The sequence below is a fragment of the Ascaphus truei genome, chromosome 16 (assembly GCF_040206685.1).
Source record: "Ascaphus truei isolate aAscTru1 chromosome 16, aAscTru1.hap1, whole genome shotgun sequence".
Classification (NCBI taxonomy): Eukaryota; Metazoa; Chordata; class Amphibia; order Anura; family Ascaphidae; genus Ascaphus; species Ascaphus truei.
Genome location: NC_134498.1, coordinates 47,339,117 through 47,358,314, shown reverse-complemented (window position 1 = coordinate 47,358,314; position 19,198 = coordinate 47,339,117). Strand labels below are relative to the sequence as shown.

The 19,198-nt window shown below is 46.5% G+C and overlaps 1 protein-coding gene across 2 annotated transcripts in view; it reads left to right on the top strand.

Annotated features, from left to right (window-relative positions):
• Positions 1–11,677: 11,677 nt before the first annotated feature.
• CHRDL1 (chordin like 1) overlaps positions 11,678–19,198 on the top strand; it is a 39,959-nt gene continuing 32,438 nt past the window's right edge. Inside the window, exon 1 of one of the 2 annotated variants that reach the window (XM_075573467.1) lies at positions 11,678–11,895. The gene's annotated coding sequence lies outside the window, so the exon portion shown is untranslated. The remainder of the gene's footprint in view (positions 11,896–19,198) is intronic. The other variant, XM_075573465.1, reaches the window with a different exon arrangement.

Genomic DNA, 19,198 nt, shown 5'->3' with positions numbered 1-19,198 from the left:
CTCTAGATGGCCATGATGTGACATTGCATGGTTGTCACTTTCACCGGGTGACGTCCGTCACATTTCTGTGTCTCTCGTGCTTTTGTATTTGAATGATTTTTGTTTTGTGGAACCATTTAATAAATATATATCTTTCTCCGTGTATACGGCTCCTTGACCCCCAATCATCAGGGCACATTGGCTCATTTATTTTTGTGCCGCCATGTGACTCTTTGGGTGATGGAAGACCAGTGACACCAGAATGCCTTCCAGGTTCGCAAGAACGTGATCACTTGGGTAGCAATCACGTGGTCCCGTCCTGAACACCAATGATGCAAGAAAAAAAGGGGAGAATCTAGTCTGTTCAGATCACGTTTTCTGGTCATTGAGAGCAAAAAAAGCCACGATGTTCTCGGAACGTTACAAGGGCCCAATAGAGCCCAACTAATGGGAGCTCAGGGTGTGAAACCAGCCACGATGCATCAATAGCCTGAAATATATGTAGCGCCTTTGAGAGGAAATGGTTTACATGTTCAATTCTGATTGGTAGTCAACATTATAGGAGGGTTATTCTTTGTGCTTAGGTAATGCTCTCTAATGCCAACAATCTTGCATTGTTTCCACTTATGTCTATCGCACTTGCCTTTATATTGCTTTTATCCAGCCTTATCTATCTATTCATCCATCCATCTATCTATACAGCATATTTGTATCGACTTATAGCCATCTATTTATATCTAATTTAGATTGTAAGCTCTTCGGGGCAGGGACTCCTTTTCCTATTGTTACTTTTATGCCTGAAGTGCTCATTCCAATTATGTGTTATATTAGTATGTCCCGTGTATTACTGCTGTGAGGCGCTGTGTACATGGACGGTGCTATATAAATAAAGACATATACAGTACACACACACACATACATACATACATACATACATACATACATACATACTGCCAGTTGGAGCAATTAATTAATCAGACCCCTAATAAAGACAGAACAGCGATGGATTATATTGGGTTTTACCCCACTCCACTTTACCCGCATGGAAACTCCAATCCACACGGCTATTACTCATCACCACAGGTAAGATCAGTAAGGTATGCAGGTTGACCCCCTTGTCATTTTTGCGTCCTTCTCCGAACCCCCGCAGTTGTGAAGGTCACCTGTTTGTATATGTGACCTTGGCTGCTCTGTTCTCTTCAGAAGGCACAGCTGAGTCACTACTGTTTAGCAGAATCACAGACCTGAGTGTATTCATACCAGAGGAGATCCCCGCTGGTATTCACAGCGAGATATTAACAGTCCGGCTCTCTCAGCCTTTGTGAAGAGCTGCCAGGTTTTACATCCAATTAGATGACCTTGTACAACCCAATCCCCCTTGAAACATCTTCTCTGTTATGGAATCGCACAATTCGCACCGTTTTTGTTCCCTGTTTCATTGAAACACGTAGTCTACAAGGATTTCCTGTGCTAATTATCATCATCGTTAGTGTTCTTTTGTCAAGCTCGAGAACTTGGTGAATTGATGTCAAACACTTTGTGGCGTCAGGTTAGCACAAGGGTGCACACAAGTGCAGAGATTGCCATGCAACAATTTTTCGGCGCTTAGTACTTAAGCACCTTAGGAGTTGTTGTTGTTTTTTTGCTAAAGTCTCTCAGCTGCAAAACGGGGAGAAATCAGTGCAAAAGCGTTGCATTTCATTTATTAAAGCACAAACCCCAATTGCTTTCTTTTGCACCGATTTCTCCCCGTAGATCCCCTGCGTTTGGTGGTTAGAGCCGCTCGCACCGTGGCTGCGGCCTTCGTGGGGAACGGAGAGAGTAGTGATATCTCACAACATGAGTTGGGTAGATAAACACTTTCTCACATGCCCTCTTTTATCTCCTTAGTAATAATGTTTAGTCTGCAGAACAGTAAGGCGGAGGTCGTCAGTACTTCACATGTTGAAATTCTCATTGGAACGTCTCATGTATTTCACATTCAGATAGTTGCAAAATAACTGGTATCTGACCCAGGGGAGCACAAACTTTTGGAGCTGTGCCCAGCCCGGCCTGCTCCCCCTTGCTCTCGCGCCCACCTTACCTGGTTTGGTGATGTCACGTAACCCCGTTGCCATGGAGACAGACGTGTGACGGCACTCCACATGACACCGCGGCGTCATTTGATGCGCGTTGCCATGGCAACGCATCGCAGCAACGCGTCTGAACCCCGGTAAGTGAGTTGCAGAGGCCTCACGTGATCCCCCCCGGCACGTGCGCGGCAGGATCCCGGATCAATCTCAAAAAAGGGCGATTCGCGTTTTGTGGATTTTCTATTATTATTACCAATACATGCCGCGGACTCCACGGATACATGCCACGGACTCCGCAGCCCGTGGACGGATTTGTAGATTCCAATTCACGGATCCAGTCGTTGACGGGCTAACGCCAGTCCTCAAGGGCCACCAACAGATCAGGGTTTACGGATATCCCTGCTTCAGCACAGGTGGTTCAATCAGTGGCTCAGTCTTTTGACTGAGCCACCTGTGCTGAAGCAGGGATATCCTGTTGGTGGCCCTTGAGGACTGGAGTTGGCCACCCCTGACTGTGTGATATTCACACAGGACCAGACCAAGAATGAGTACTGGAGGGCGGGGGTTGTTTAGGGTCCTTGTTTTGTGCCTGTCCCTTGATATTTGAAACAGCCAAGTTAACCCCTAATCTGCTTCTTGCGACCTTGAGCAACCCCCTTTATCCCCTGCTTCATGAACCTACATTAGATTGTAATCTGTCCAAGATACAGCCAGGTATAACCGTGCCTGTGAAACGTGCACCCCACAAAACGAGCCCAGCAGGGAACCAGTGAATTCTGGTGATGGATTAACTTTAAACAAAGTATTTCAAATACGTCTGTCCTCGTTCCTCCATTTAGAACAGCGACTCTGAATGGGGGAATGTCAATTTTATTATTTCCACCCCATTGATACCGTAATCACATTTCTCCTCTTTATAAGACCAATCAGCAAATAGAACAGGATAAGTGAAGCGATAAAATGCCGTGAAATCTCGGCTAACATCTGTTACAATGTTTACCAGCATGTCCCCTAACTTTGATTAAACATGTCCCTTAAATACTCGTAGGAACCTGGCTGGGCACACTCTCAGTACTATATACCAATACTTTGATATAATTGTTACTATTAACATTGTGATCAAATAATTTTTGGTGTCATTTTTAGATTCTCACTGCCGTAGGGTTACCAGGTGTCCAGTATTGAACCGGATTGTATGTGTCCGGTATTACCTCTCTGGACATAGTGAGCTGACCGGCTTGGGGTGCCGTGGGATATCTCTGAGCAGAGCAGGGTAGTTGCTAGGGGGCTGGGCAGCTTCCTCCGTCCTGATCGGCTGCTGCTGGGTAATGCAGCCAATCAGGAGGAGGTGCCAGGAGTCTGGGGTGGGACCAATGAGAGGTGGAAACAGCATGGAGCGGTGTGAGGGGTGTGTGTGCGTGTGTGTGTGTGTGCCTCGAGCATGTCACACCTTTCACCAATGTGTCCAGTATTTTTGGAGAAGCCACCTGGCAACCCTATTCACAGGTGTCCCAGGGGGATAATAACAATATTTACTTATTTACTGGACTGTGAGAAGTTATTTCCACTGAGCTTGTTTTTTCTCACTCTCTTTACTTTGTTCACTGGACGTTTCAGAGACTTCTGCAGACAAGCCCGTGTTCCTAGTAGGAAAACACTTGATTCTATTAAATGTCATTTTATAGGAGCTCTGAGGAAACCTCTTAGACATTTAAGAAATGTTGTCTGGAAGTATCCTCAAGTGAGCACTGTTCAGCAGGGCAGTAACACAGAGTATGGAGAGCAGGATCACACAGAGGAGACCACCGTGTGTATTATATGCACCCCAACAATCCTTATCATCTCACTCATTGTTAAAGTGCAAGCTCCTTGGGTCAGGGATTCAATTTTCCCTGTATTTTCTCTTATAATCAGGTTCCCTTATACAGACATTATATATAAAATTCCCTGTATCTTATACTATATTAGTGAAAGCACTGTATGCCTGCCTGCCTGCCTGCCTGCCTGTCCGGTGTCCCTAGGGGAAATCTCATTGGTCCCTTGGGCCGCCCCCGCACACCTCTCATTGGCTTGAGGTGGAGGCACACCTCTCATAGGCCTGAGGCGGAGTGACGGGCGGGCCAAACACACCCACACTCACACACTCTCTCTCTCTACCCTCCTTAACGGCTGACTCTCTCTCTCTCTCTCTCTCTCTCTCTCTCTCTCCTCCTTAACGGCTGCCCGGCCTTGACCCTTCCCGGCCGCTGGCCCGCAACAACGGAACCCCCCCTATCACCACTCCGCGGGACCTCAACATCACCCTCTCTCCCGGTGCTCTATCTCCCCCGGTGCTCCCTATCCCCCCCCCCCCCAGAGCACGCTGTCGCCGCTCTCACCTTCAGGCCTAGAGGCCGCACCCCCAGCTCACCATCCCCGCGCGCGCTGCTCCCGCTCTCTCAGTCGGGAGCTGTACGGGCCGCGGCCCACACCACCTCCTGACCTGAGCGTCTCAGCTCCGCATCGCCGGGGGAAACGGAGACCGCCGAGGAACCCGAGGAGGAGGAGGAGCGCGGCCCGGTGCGAGGTAAGTAACTGCACGGGAAGGGATCTTTCACCCCCCCCCCCCCGGCCCGGCGCTTCACCCCCCCCCCACCCCGGCCCGGCGCTTCACCCCACCCCGGCCCGGCGCTTCACCCCACCCGGCCCAGCGCTTCACCCGGCCCGGCGCGTCACCCCCCCGGCCTGGCCCTTCACCCCGCCCTGGCCCTTCACCGTACACACACACACACGTAGGCACACGTATACACACACATGTCGACACACACGCGTAGACACACACACGTATACACACACACACGTATACATACACACGTAGACACACGTATACACGTAGACACGCAGGCACACGTAGACACGCAGGCACACGTAAACACGCAGGCACACGTAGACACGCACACACACGCAGACACACGTAGACACGCACACACACGTAGACACGCACACACACGTACACACTCACGTATACACGTATACACACACACGTGTACACACACACACGTACACACACACACGTATACATACACACGTATACATACACACGTAGACACACGTATACACGCAGACGCACGTATACACGCACACGCACGTAGACACGCACACGCACGTAGACACGCACACGCACGTAGACACGCACACGCACGTAGACACGCACACGCACGTAGACACGCACGTAGACACGCACACGCACGTAGACACGCACACGCACGTAGACACGCACGTAGACACGCACACGCACGTAGACACGCACGTAGACACGCATGTAGACACGCACACGCACGTAGACACGCAGACGCACACGCACGTAGACAAGCACACGCATGTAGACACGCACACGCACGTAGACACATGCACGTGCACGTAGACACACACACGTGCACGTAGACACACACGTATACACACACGTATACATACACATGTATACACACACACACACACACGTACACACACGTATACACACGCGTAGACACACACACGTGTACACACACACACGTGTACACACACATATACACACGTGTACACACACGTATACATACACACGTAGACACACGTATACACGCAGAGGCGCGTAGACACGCACACGCGCGTAGACACGCACGTGCACGTAGACGCGCACGTACACACGCACACGCGCACGTAGACACGCACACATATACATACACATACACACACACACGTATACATACACACACACACACACACACGTATACATACACACACACACACACACGTATACATACACACACACACACACGTATACATACACACACACACGTATACACACACACACACACACGTATACATACACACACACACACACACGTATTACATACACACACACACGTATACATACACATCATGTATATACACACACACGTGTGTGTGTGTGTGTGTGTGTGTGTGTGTATACGTGTGTGTGTGTGTATACGTGTGTGTATACATGTGTGTGTGTGTATACATGTGTGTGTGTGTATACGTGTGTGTGTGTGTATACATGTGTGTGTGTGTGTGTGTATACATGTGTGTGTGTGTGTATACATGTGTGTGTGTGTGTGTGTATACATGATGTGTATGTATACGTGTGTGTGTGTGTGTATGTATACGTGTGTGTGTGTGTGTACATGTGTGTACATGTGTGTGTGTACGTGTGTGTGTGTGTGTGTATACATGTGTGTGTGTGTGTGTGTGTGTGTGTGTGTGTGTGTGTGTGTGTGTGTGTATACATGTATACACACACACACACACATGTATACACACACACACATTTACACACACACACACACGTGTACACACACACATGTACACACACACACGTATACACACACGTGTATACACACACACAAACATGTACACACACATGTATACACACACAAATGTACACACACGTACACACACGTACACACACAAACATGTATACACACATGTATACACACACACACACACACACATATACACACACACACACACACACACTATCCCCAGCACCACCACATCAGCACACCGGTATCCCATGCCCCCCCCAGCACACTGGCATTTTCGGCTCCCCACCATTCCCAGCCCCCATCAACACCATCAGCACCCACACATTGGCACCTTCCCCATCGGCACACCCACATCCGCACCCCCACATCAGCAACAAACCCTCCCAAATCAGCACACCGATACAATCACCATCAGTACAGCCACAGCAGCAGTACCACCGCACACCGCCATGGGCCGCGTGGACCACTCCCCACCCAAATGCCACCCCCACACAACAAACATCCCGGGCAACGCCGGGGCTCTCAGCTAGTAATATATATTTCATATACAGCTGGGACTGTTTGCAAATCTCACCCTAAGATGGAAGTCCTCGCTGGTGGAAGAGTACGTCCATGGCACTTGTGACTGCATCAAAAACAAGTAGTAACTGAATAAACCTACGATTATATTTCGCCAAATGCTAATGTGTCCTTCTATCAGAGGGCTCCAGTGATGGATTTTAAATAGTAAAATATATATATAAGTACAACCCCCTTAAGCAAAGAGATATACATGTGTACCAAATCTTTATCAGGTCACCATGCCTGTGTGTAGTTCAGTGGATCCTGGAGACACAGTGTAAGGGGCATGTGCAGAGGTACACACACCCTATAAATCCTCATCAAATACATAGGTATTAGCATATCTCCCAGGGTACCTCAGGTGTGCTCCTTATTCAGCACAGGCATGTCTCCCTAACTTATTTGGAGGGAGGTTTGAGGGGATATATAAACAAGTGGAGACAACAATTTTCTCTCCCCCTCGTCCTCTCTCTCCCCTCCCCCATATATCCGAGAGGCCCAGATACTGGGGGCAAACTGTAATGTAAGATCACATTTTTATTACAGAGCTGATGGAAAATAAATGATCTCCTTTCAAAGGCAGGACTCAATAATCTCAAGCTTACTATGTTACTGACTTACATGCTGTGCCTCTCCCATTATCTCAGGTTACTGATCTACGGATTGGTTACATGGGAAAACGGAGCAGTAAGAGGAAGTCCGTGAGGGACATTATGTCTGGGATACAACTGTGAATTTGTTCCACCAGACTTCCAAAGAAACCTTGGGACCGGCTTTCTACATCACACGGGGCACTAAATGTCAACCCACCCTTTACATCATAAAACAAGAACCTATTTCCTTCACAGCTGCATATGTGCCATGTAATATTATTTTATACGTAACCTGGGGGCTGGGAAGTGGATACTGCCACCTCCCCCGGCCGTTCAGCGTTGGGTTCCTGAGCATTCCGGCCCCATCCTCTCTCCTGCTTTCTGCTTTTCCAGTGGGGAAAGCATCCAGTTGACTTCCATTGTCTTTCCATTGCTGTTATCTTCCACCAAAGGTCAATGCTGTAAGCATGTAACACAGAACAAGACGGGATCCCAGGTATGCCATGTGTGAACCAGACACCCAGGCTGGGGTATCAAGGCCTTCAGGGCAAAACTGGGTGTCAGGGTCCTGCTATAGAGGGATAACAGACAAGAAATCTATAACAAGGTACGCACTTATGCATCTGTGGGGTCAGACATGCCTCGTACAAACATACGCTCATAGATATATACATACATACTGTAGGCGGACGCTCACAGAGGTATGCAAGGGAGTCTGGTTATAGTGAAATTAAATAAGGCTTTTATTGCGCCTGTTTCCTTAACATCAGGAAACCATCCAAACAAGGGGTAAACAAAGCTTCTCTTCCCTTGGGAGTATTTCTAGTGAAATACTATTCAATCCACCACTCCCTTTAGATAAGCATGTCTCCCAGCCCCAAACATATAGCATGAAATGAACAGATATAAAAAAGTCTTATAAATGAAAGTCTTATCTGTTCCTTGTGGTTTGGAGGGAAAATCTTCTCTGTTCCTGGTTGCTACCTTTTCTTCAGGATTTGTCAGCATTCAGGTTTAGAAGTTTCCTCTGCGTCTTGCAAGCAGCCTCTTCTGGTACAGTAGACTCAAGACGTCTGTCCCCATGTCAGTCTGTGAGAGTAAGGGACAATCTCTGCTTTGTCTCCAAGTTCAGCTCAGGTGTGAGCTAAGGAGTCTCACTTCCTGTCTCAAAAGACAGGCTTTTCTAAGCAATCTAATCAGGCAGGTGGTGTTTGTTAATTGACTACCAGCAGTTAACCACGACCAAAATCATTACAAAATATATACACATTGTTTATTCAAAAGTATGAGTTAATTATTATTTATTACCCCCACTTCTTTACACGTCTATTTTGTGATTTACCCGTCGAACATGTCATCCAGATAGGGGTTACATTCCCCAAAATGTAACGAAATACTTAAAGGGTTCCTCCAAACAAAAAAGGTTGGGAATCACTGCTCTATACACACAAACACACACTGCAGCCCACACCTCTATACACACAAACACACACTGCAGCCCCCACCTCTATACACACAAACACACCCTGCAGCCCCCACCTCTATACACACAAACACCCACTGCAGGGCCTACCTCTGTATTCAGAAACACACACTGCAGCCAGGGTTGCCACCTTCTATTGAAAGCTAACCCGGAGATAACATTTTTTAGATCTATTTATTATATATTTATTTATCTTGCCTTTGGCTGTATCCTCCCCTCCAAATTCCGTCAACATGGCTGTGCGACGTCACGTAATACACATTGCCATAACAACGAGCTGCTCCGTGACGTCACACGGCATCAAGTTGACATGACAATGGGATGCATTATGGTGACGAGGCATCACGTGATGGCACATTGTCATGGCAACATGTCACCGCCTGACGTTAGTGTCTTGTTGTCATGGCAACGAGGAGGGGGGGGGGTGACGTGATGTACATTGTTTTATAAATAATGTTTTAAAGTGTCCCGTTTTTTCATTTTGAAAATCTGGTCACCCTATACATACAGTACATACATACACTTACTCAGATACATACATACATACATACATACATACACTGACTCAGATACATACATACATGCAGTACATACATACACTGACTCAGATACATACATACATACATACACTGACTCAGATACATACATACATGCAGTACATACATACACTGACTCAGATACATACATACATACATACATACATACATACATACATACATGCAGTACATACATACACTTACTCAGATACATACATACATACATACATACATACATACATACACTTACTCAGATACATACATACATGCAGTACATACATACACTGACTCAGATACATACATACATACATACACTGACTCAGATACATACATACATGCAGTACATACATACACTGACTCAGATACATACATACATACATACATACATACATACATACATGCAGTACATACATACACTTACTCAGATACATACATACATACATACATACATACATGCAGTACATACATACACTGACTCAGATACATACATACATACATACATACATACATACATACATGCAGTACATACATACACTTACTCAGATACATACATACATACATACATACATGCAGTACATACATACACTTACTCAGATACATACATACATACATACATACATACATACATACATACATACATACACACATACATACATACATACATACATACATACATACATACATACAGTACATACATACACTGACTCAGATACATACATACATACATATATACAGTACATACATACACTTACTCAGATACATACATGATACACGCAGAGCAGACTGACTCTTCCTGCAGCCGCACTCACACACCGGTGGCCATGGGAGATTCAGCCAGTCTCCTGTGTCTACCCAAGACTGCAGGAGTCTCCCGGTCATTCTGGGAGACTTTGTTAGTGTGGATCTAGTGACCCATCTGATGCCAAGACCCACAGGGATTTACTCTGGTACCCAACAGTCCAGTCCAAGCCTGGGGCCAGTTCTGAGACGGCTGCTGGACCCTTGGCCAGGCTCTCAACTCTCCCTATTCCCATGGCAGTTCCAAAAAAGCTGTGTCCTCCCCAAGTGATGTCCCCCACTAATAATTAGGAATCCACGTATATAAACAGGAGCCTGCAAAACACAGCAACATATCCCATAGACTGCACAGTATGTCCTCAAGGGCCACCAACAGGCCAGGTATTAGGGATATCCCTGCTTCAGCACAGGTGGCTGAATCTGATTGAGCCTCCTGTGCTGAAGCAGGGATATCCTGAAAACCGGAGCTGTTGGTGTCCCTCGAGGACTGGAGTTGGCCGCCCCTGTGTTAGAGGCCTCGCGTCTCCAGGTAATGAGCTAGCTATGCTGCAGCGATTTCAGTGACGTGACAGATTTGGGCCGGGTTATAAGGTAACATCTTATAAACAGGTGCTGCAAATATTATTTGACATCATCCATTTTCTAGAAATGAAAGTTACTGGAGGATGTGACGATAAAGTGTGTGCTAAAGTTTAAAAAAGAAAAAGGAGAACCTTTAAACAGGACACAACGGGCTTTGCAGCAAGTTGCTGGCCCCTGTGGCAGACATTGGGTTAATATATTTTGAAAGTGTAGCACAACCTTACAGAACAAATGTATAAATGTGCAGAACAAACTGTAAGCAGCACAGAGCAACCTCCAGAACAGGGGGTGCTCAGCTCCAGTCCTCAAGACACCCCCTCCCAACTGGTCAGGTTTTCAGGATATCCCTGCTTCAGCACAGGTGGCTCAATCGGTCCCTGCTTCAGCACAGGTGACTCAATCTTTGACTGAGCCACCTTTTGCTGAAGCTGGGATATCCTGAAAACTTGACCTGTTTGGGGGGTCTTGAGGACTGGAGTTGAGCCCCCCTGCTTTAGAATGTGCAGGATAAATTAACCTCTTTGCTGCCAGATGGTGTTAAACTGTGCAGCGCAGTCTTGTATACAGAAAGCTCTGACCAAACACAGAAGGATACAGCACTCACTGTCCTGCCCAGCAGCTTCCCCTTCCCCTCCCATGTTCTCTGGGTGGTTGAACATCTACATCTGAAGCCCTGGCTGGTGGCAGCTATCCAGCTGGGCTGGAGAGAGGGGGCAGAGGGGGGAGGAGGGAGGCAGGTGCCCATGCACTGGCAATCCATCAGACACAAGCTCTGCCCTCCAGTCTCTCTCTCTCTGTCTCTCTCTCTCTGCACACACTGCACTGCTTGCAAACTGACTTTTCCAAGGGCAGCCAGGAGCTCCAGTCTGAAGCACAGGACTGCACAATCCTACAGAGAGGCTGCAGCTACACAGTGTGCCCTGGATTATTACTTACAGTACCAACTCTGCTGGGACAGACCTGCGCCACACACTGTCACTACTCCTGAAGGTTAGTTACTTTGCAATGCACTACAGGGCTTCATCCAATTGATGATTCTGAATGCACATCTGGCAGCATGGACCTTGATACTTCATTGTGGGAGAATGCAAAGTATTACTAATGTATGCGAATTCTCTGCCAGCACATAGGGCTTTAATATACCTGCAAACTGGTGGGAAAGCTGGAATAAACAAGGGTCAAAAGACCTGCTCAACTAAACTGTACAGGTGGGGTGGTGCTAGCTTAGATCTAGGTAGATATACATATAAAGGGCAAGAGAACAGACGGTTCACAAGTGCAGCATACAAGACCTGTCTGTTCTCTTTACCTGCATATGGTGAGAAAGCTGCTTGGAACCTGGGAGCAGGTGAGATCTGTGACCTGTGGTGGGTACAAGGAGCAAAGTTACCCAGGAACAGTTACAGTATGCTGTATTTGTAGAGAATAAGTGAGGGTATCAACATAGAGGGCTGTACCCCAAAAACACAGGTGAAATCATCTCAGCACAAACATGACTCACAGGGACATCAAAGATTTCCAGCTGCAAAACTGGAACAAAAATGCTGCACCTGATTATTAAGGGAACGTGTCGCTGCTGGAACTAGTGGGGTGTGCATCTGATAAATTTGGAGCACAATATGTGCAAGGGTTTTGCCGCAGTTGGGAGACTTTGCTAAATGGAAAAACCGACCCACAAGTTACAATGTTATTTTTTCCTTTGATACCTTTAGTTTCTTGCTCCTGCTTTGCAGCTTGGACACTGATACATACAGATGTAGCAGGCGTTATTGCACCCCAGCAGGTGAAGTACCATGTCCGCTTCTCCCACTGGCGCAGTGTATGCGTCCCGCAGCCAGGCCATCATTTTGGTTACACCTGTAACCCCCACAGTGCCCATCAAGCCCAGAAATGCAGCATATTCGCGTTTGCTTCTCGTGGTTTCAGAATCTATGAAGAAAATGAGATATTGGGTAAAACACTTCCATTGTCTTAGTAACAATTCGTATAATTGTTGAAATACACAACCCACTGCAGATAGTATTGGGGGTTTAAGTAGTTTTGTTCCTGTTTGCTATATTGGAGGAGAAGATTTAATGAGTGGATGATTAATTGACTATGGAAATAACATTTGTAAGGAGTCTGCCTAAGTTTGCTATAAAATGCAATTGTGATCAGTGTGTTCCTGTAACAGGAACATGTATTTATTGTGTTTATATGGGAATGGATCAGGGGTGGGCAATTTAAGTCCTCAAGGGCCACCAACAGGTCAAGTTTTCAGGATATCCCTGCTTCAGCACAGGTGGCTCCATCAGTGGCTCAGTCAAAGACTGTGCCACCTGTGCTGAAGCAGGGATATCTGTAAACCCTGAGCTGTTGGGGACCCTTAAGGACTGCAGTTGACCAGTTGAAGACTGAGCCACCTGTGCTGAAGCAGGGATATCCAGCCGCAGGGTTATTAGCAGATTTCACTAGTTCTGTCCCAGTTTTGCAGCTGGGAAATGTAACAAAACAAGTTCTCTGCCTCAGACACTTTTCTTGGAGTGTCTTTAGTAACCCCCATAAAAGTGTTGTGTCACATTCTCAATTTCAAAAGGACCTGGTGCTGTTCCAAATGTAAGATGCTTGGGGGGCGGGGGGGGGGGTGTCGGTTGGTGTATCAAGGCAAAAGTGGGGCAATTCAAGGGCAAAATGACAGCCCTATGCCACCCATTGAAATAAATAGGATGTTTTGTTTGATCTTGTGCAGTGTTAGGCTGAGTCCCCGCTGGCGCTGAGCGCGCTCATGCTTGGAGAGCACTCCAAGCATGAGCACCTGGTGTCCAGCATTTATGCGCACGTGCGCGGGGGGGGGGCATTGCGGGTAGTTGAGCGCGCGGGAAAGTATACGTTTTTGTTTATCTAAGTGCCCAGCGCGGGTGAGCATGTGTGCCCATGCACGAGCGCGCGCGCACAGCGTGAGCGGGGACTTACATATATCTACATATGTAAGTAACCGCAGCAAGCGCCGCCCGCTCAGCGCTAGCGGAGACGCAGCCTTACTTGCTTCACAATTGCTCACACTTCTGCCTAGATACATAACCCCCAAGTAATGCGGTGTCATACCATACAATTGTTCCCCTTGTAATGGACTTTCTTAGTACAGGATCTTTTCTCCCACTTTCAATAAGGTTTTCAGGTCTTTGGACCGGGAAGTTTGTATCACTTTGGACCTGGCAGAGAGAGGACCGGACAGACACACCGGGCATACTGGATCAAGGCAATAGCAGAAAATCTGCACCATATGTATCAGTGAAAAAGTCACATTAATGGTAATAGGATTTTTTACTTTGATACATCTGGGACATTTTTTTTGTGAGTCCCTCCACTTTTGCCTTTATACGTAAAAATGAAAGATATCAGAGTAGCAAAGGGATAACCATAGTACTCATACATGCTAATAAATACAGGATATACATATGTTTATACTGTATAGAATAGAGAACAGTGATGATTATTTATGATCTAATTAATAGGGATCTTTTGCTATCCTGGTCATTTAGAAGGTATCAAAAAGTAGAAACAGCGCATTTAAACAGCATTAACTAGCGGCATTATATCCCTACCATGCTGCCAGTGCAGGCAAGGGGATCCCTAAATGGGAGATAGTACAGTACAGACATACCCCACATTAACGTACGCAATGGGACCGGAGCATGTATGTAAAGCGAAAATGTACTTAAAGTGAAGCACTACCTTTTTCCCACTTATCGATGCATGTACTGTACTGCAATCGTCATATACGTGCATAACTGCTATAAATAACGCATGTGTAACAGGCTCTATAGTCTCCCCGCTTGCGCACAGCTTCGGTACAGGTAGGGAGCCGGTATTGCTGTTCAGGACGTGCTGACAGGCGCATGCGTGAGCTGCCGTTTGCCTATTGAGCGATATGTACTTACTCGCGAGTGTACTTAAAGTGAGTGTCCTTAAACCGGGGTATGTCTGTATGTGGTTACATGGGGGGGGATCGCTGTTTAAGTAATGATTAGATTATTAGAGCAGCAGCAGGATAACTGTATGAGGGGACTTAACCCTCCCCAGTAAATTGAGGCTATTTCAATGCAAGTTTGGTGGCACCTTAAGTGCCGTCTTAACGCATGGGCACGCTGGGCAGTTGCCCCGGGGGCCCCACGAGCATAGGGGCCCCCGCGCTAATCTATGCACAGACCAGAATTTAACACTCATTTTCCGATCACCCGCCTCAACATTCAAATCTCCCGCTAACTCGGTAGAAGGAGAAAAATGACGACTTGTAGCGGAGAGTTGGCGTGTCTGCGTTCGCGAGAGAAATGTTGCAGGGCCCAGTGCACTGCTTTGCCGGGGGCCTATAATGCTGTTAATACGGCCCTGCACCCACAGTGTTATCTGTATGTCCCACTGTCTTGCAGGTGTAGCAAGCGTTATTAGCTCACTTAGGGGCCTATGCAGAGAGCAGCGCTAGAATAAATTGGAGAGTTTAAGAAAAAGTAGCTTTAATGGAGAGTTTTATTCTCCATATGCAGAAATGGGCGAAATCCGCTATTTTTAGCATTACTGCATGTGGAAATTGTAAATGAGGAGATGCGCGCAGCTGAAAGGGGAAAAAAAAATTGCGCATTTTTTTTGTTTCCCTATAGCCGGCGAGCTCCTGCTTCTTGCCAACTTTAGTTGGCGGAGAAAATTGAAGAAAATCGCGCCAAAAACAGCCGCTAGATGGCGAGCGCGCCTTTCTGAATTTGGATATTTTTCAGACTGGCGAGATGTAGTTTCTCGCCAGCCGCGCGGCGAGATTTTCAAATAGAAAAAAAAAATGGCGCTTTTTTCCTACCTCGCCATTTTCGGCTGTTTTTAGCGTGATTTTCGCCGGAAAATGGCGAGATTGCTAATAGCGCTGCTCTCTGGATGAGGCCCTTAATGTGAGTTGCCACAAGAATTAACACAACGCCTAACTATTGTTTTCAGTGGAGCGGTGTTATTTCGTGCGTTATATCCTCGCGTTAATGGGAGAGGCGCCGTGTTGCTGTAAAAAAGGGTCAGTAATATTCTTTAACTTTTCTCCAACATTATGAGTTTGTTGGGTCAGAGGGTTCTCAACTCCAGTCCTCAGCTCTCCCCCTCCCCAACAGGTCAGGTACACACAAATACAGTACATGCATACAGTATATACATACAAACTGTTTTTATTTATGCACAACATGTTAAACACGCATACTGTATCATTACTCCGAGGTTTAAGCCACCTTACAGTAGAAATTGGGGAACTTACCGAAATTTGTTTTTGTGATTTTTTTTTTTATTTCTCGCGAAAACTTTTAAACTGAAAATTTGTCGCGCAATTATTTCATTTCGCCAGATAATTTCATTTTCAAAGTTAGTAGAGAAAAATGTGTGACCAATTTTGTTGTTTGTTTAAATTGCTATTTTTTAACTTTTTCAAACTTGGACAGTTTGGGAAAAGTTCAAAATGCGGGGGGAAAAGACGTTTTCACAGCGAATTTGAACTTTGGCGAAAGCTTTACACATCTCTATGTGAATGTATGAATGTCTATTTATATAGCGCCATTAATGTACATAGCGCTTCACAGTAGTAATACATGTGGTAATCAAATAAATAACAGATAATATAAATAACAGATCATGGGAATAAGTGCTTCAGACATAAAAGTAACATTAAGGAAAAGGAGTCTCTGTCCCGAAGAGCTTACAATCTAATTCATATTGATCATATAGCTTTTTTTAAACTAAAAGTGCAGAAAATTGTGAAATTTTGCCGAATTTCAAAAACAAATTTTAAAAAGAGATTTTGCATTCTTTAAAAAAAAAAAAGAAAAAAAACCATACAAAAACCCTGCAAGATTTTCATTAAATTCCCAAAATGGCACATCTTTCCTTTTCATCTTGTAGGCATACCGTACGTTGTAGTTGAAACCCTCTGCAAATAAGACAGCTCATTCCTTATTTCGCTGATTATTTGGTTGGGCTTCAGCAGACGTAACTACAGTACAGTACTTTGACCAATATTCATCTGAAAGCTTACATGCATCTGGGCAGAGGTATTCTTGTGAAAATATCCCTGGGAGAAGGTCAGATGGGTGGAAATTCTACTTCTTTTGATGTGTCCTATCCCATTACTTAAGCCAGTTTGATAAATGCTTAATAATTCATTTGGCACAAATTAATAGGATTCCATTTAGACTGAGGAGAGTTTTATTTTATATAAAACGACTCAATACCTTTATTTTGAGGCGGTCCCATTGCACAGTTTTGCTCCCCCTTTGTGGCAATGATGTTAGAATTTAACAGAGTATTTGGTTCAACCGTTCTTAATGGTGTCCCCAGCAAAATACTAACCATGAAAGTATTCTCAAGGATAACATTGCTAAAATAAAAACCCAGAAAATACAACTGCCTGGGTTACAGAATGTGAGGGACGTGTTTAGCAAAGTGTTTTGTTTTTTAAAACTGGTGCAAAAAACTGCACTGTATTGACTGTATCAAGGACAAAATAGAAGGCAGTGAGATGACGTCACTTTGATACATTTGGGGCCGTTTTATGCTCCAGTATTGACCAGTTTTGCAGCCAGGAGAGTTTGGTAAATAGATTCAACTTAGATTGTAAGCTGTTCGGGGCAGGGACTCCTTTCCCTAATGTCACTTTTATGTCTAAGGCTGAGTCCCCGCTGGCGCTGAGCGCGCTCCAAGCATGAGCGCCGGGTGTCCTGCATTTACGCGCACGGGGGGGGAGGAGACATTGCGGGTAGTTGAGCGCGTGGGAAAGTATAATTTTTTTGTTTATCTAAGCGCCGAGCGCATGTGCCCGTGCACGAGCGCGCGCACAGCATGGAGCGGGAACTTACATATATCTATATATGTGTAACGCTTGTTCGTGTCTGGTCTGACCCACCCAATCTTACATTGGCCCCTTTGGTCTATCCAGCCCCGTTACATGTCTGTGTCTGGTGGTGCACCTGTAGGCAACAGGACTCCTGAGTCTCCCGCATGATGGTATTCGGGGATGTCAAGCCAGACAGGTATCTGAGGTAGTGGGTGCGAGTCCTACTTACATCACGTGCAGCGCCTCCACCTCATCAGGATCTATGCGTATGCAGGTAGATGGTCCTGATGAGGAACTCCTTCTTGGTGGTGAGGGCCCCAGGAGAGTAATTGCAGACTCACACCATGGGGTTCTCGTTGAACAAGCCATATTTATTGTGCGTGGTGATAAGGGCCAGCTGCCCCTCACAGTCATTGTCTCAGCCGCACATTGCTCCGTGATCCCCTTTAAAAGGTACGCCCTCCCAATGGAGTGGGATTCCCTCTCCCCGCAGGGAGATCACCCCTATGCCAGGTCCCTGGACCCAGTTGGCCTTCTCTGGCTGGATATAGAATGGTGCCACTAGTTACTGCACTAGTGGGCACCTTTGAACTTGCTGCTTCACCTTGTAACATCAACCCGCAGCAACCACACTAACTTTAGGCAGTGCAGTGCCTTATATACCGCAGGAAGCAGGCACATTTCTGATGTCACTAACTAGGGACTGAGAGCATGTAGCCACTCCCACCCATAGATAGGGCACCTCACCAGGGTGTGAGGGCAAACCTCCATGATTACTGCTGGCATTCCTGTAACTTACCATGTTTTGCTGCCAGCATGAGAGATGACTGTAGACATTGTTATGCATGGCTACATATGCAAGTAACCACCGCAAGCGCCGCCCGATTAGCGCTCGAGGGGATGCAGCCTTAAGCGCTTCTTCCCACTATGTGTTATATTATTATGTCCTGTGTATTACTGCTGTGACGTGCTGTGTACCTAGATGGCGCTATATAAATATATACAGTATATATACAGTATCTTATACTATATTAGTGAAAGCACTGTATGCATGCATGCATGCATGCCTGCCTGCCTGCCTGGATGTCCGGTGTCCCTAGGGGAAATCTGATTGGTCCCTTGGCCCGCCCCCGCACACCTCTCATTGGCCTGAAGCGGAGTGACGGGCCAAAGGACACAGGGACACAAACACAAACACACAGGGACACACACACACACACACAGGGACACACAGGGACACACACACACAGGGACACACACAGAGACACACACAGGGACACACACAGGGACACACACAGGGACACACAAACAGGGACACACACACACACAGTAGGGGGGGGTGTACATTAGCAGCATGTATAACCCGGGGGGTGGGGCTCACATACCCACCGGTCCCGGAGCCTCCGCCTCTTCCTCCCCGAACATCAGCCTCCACCCACACTCGCGTGCACCTCCTCC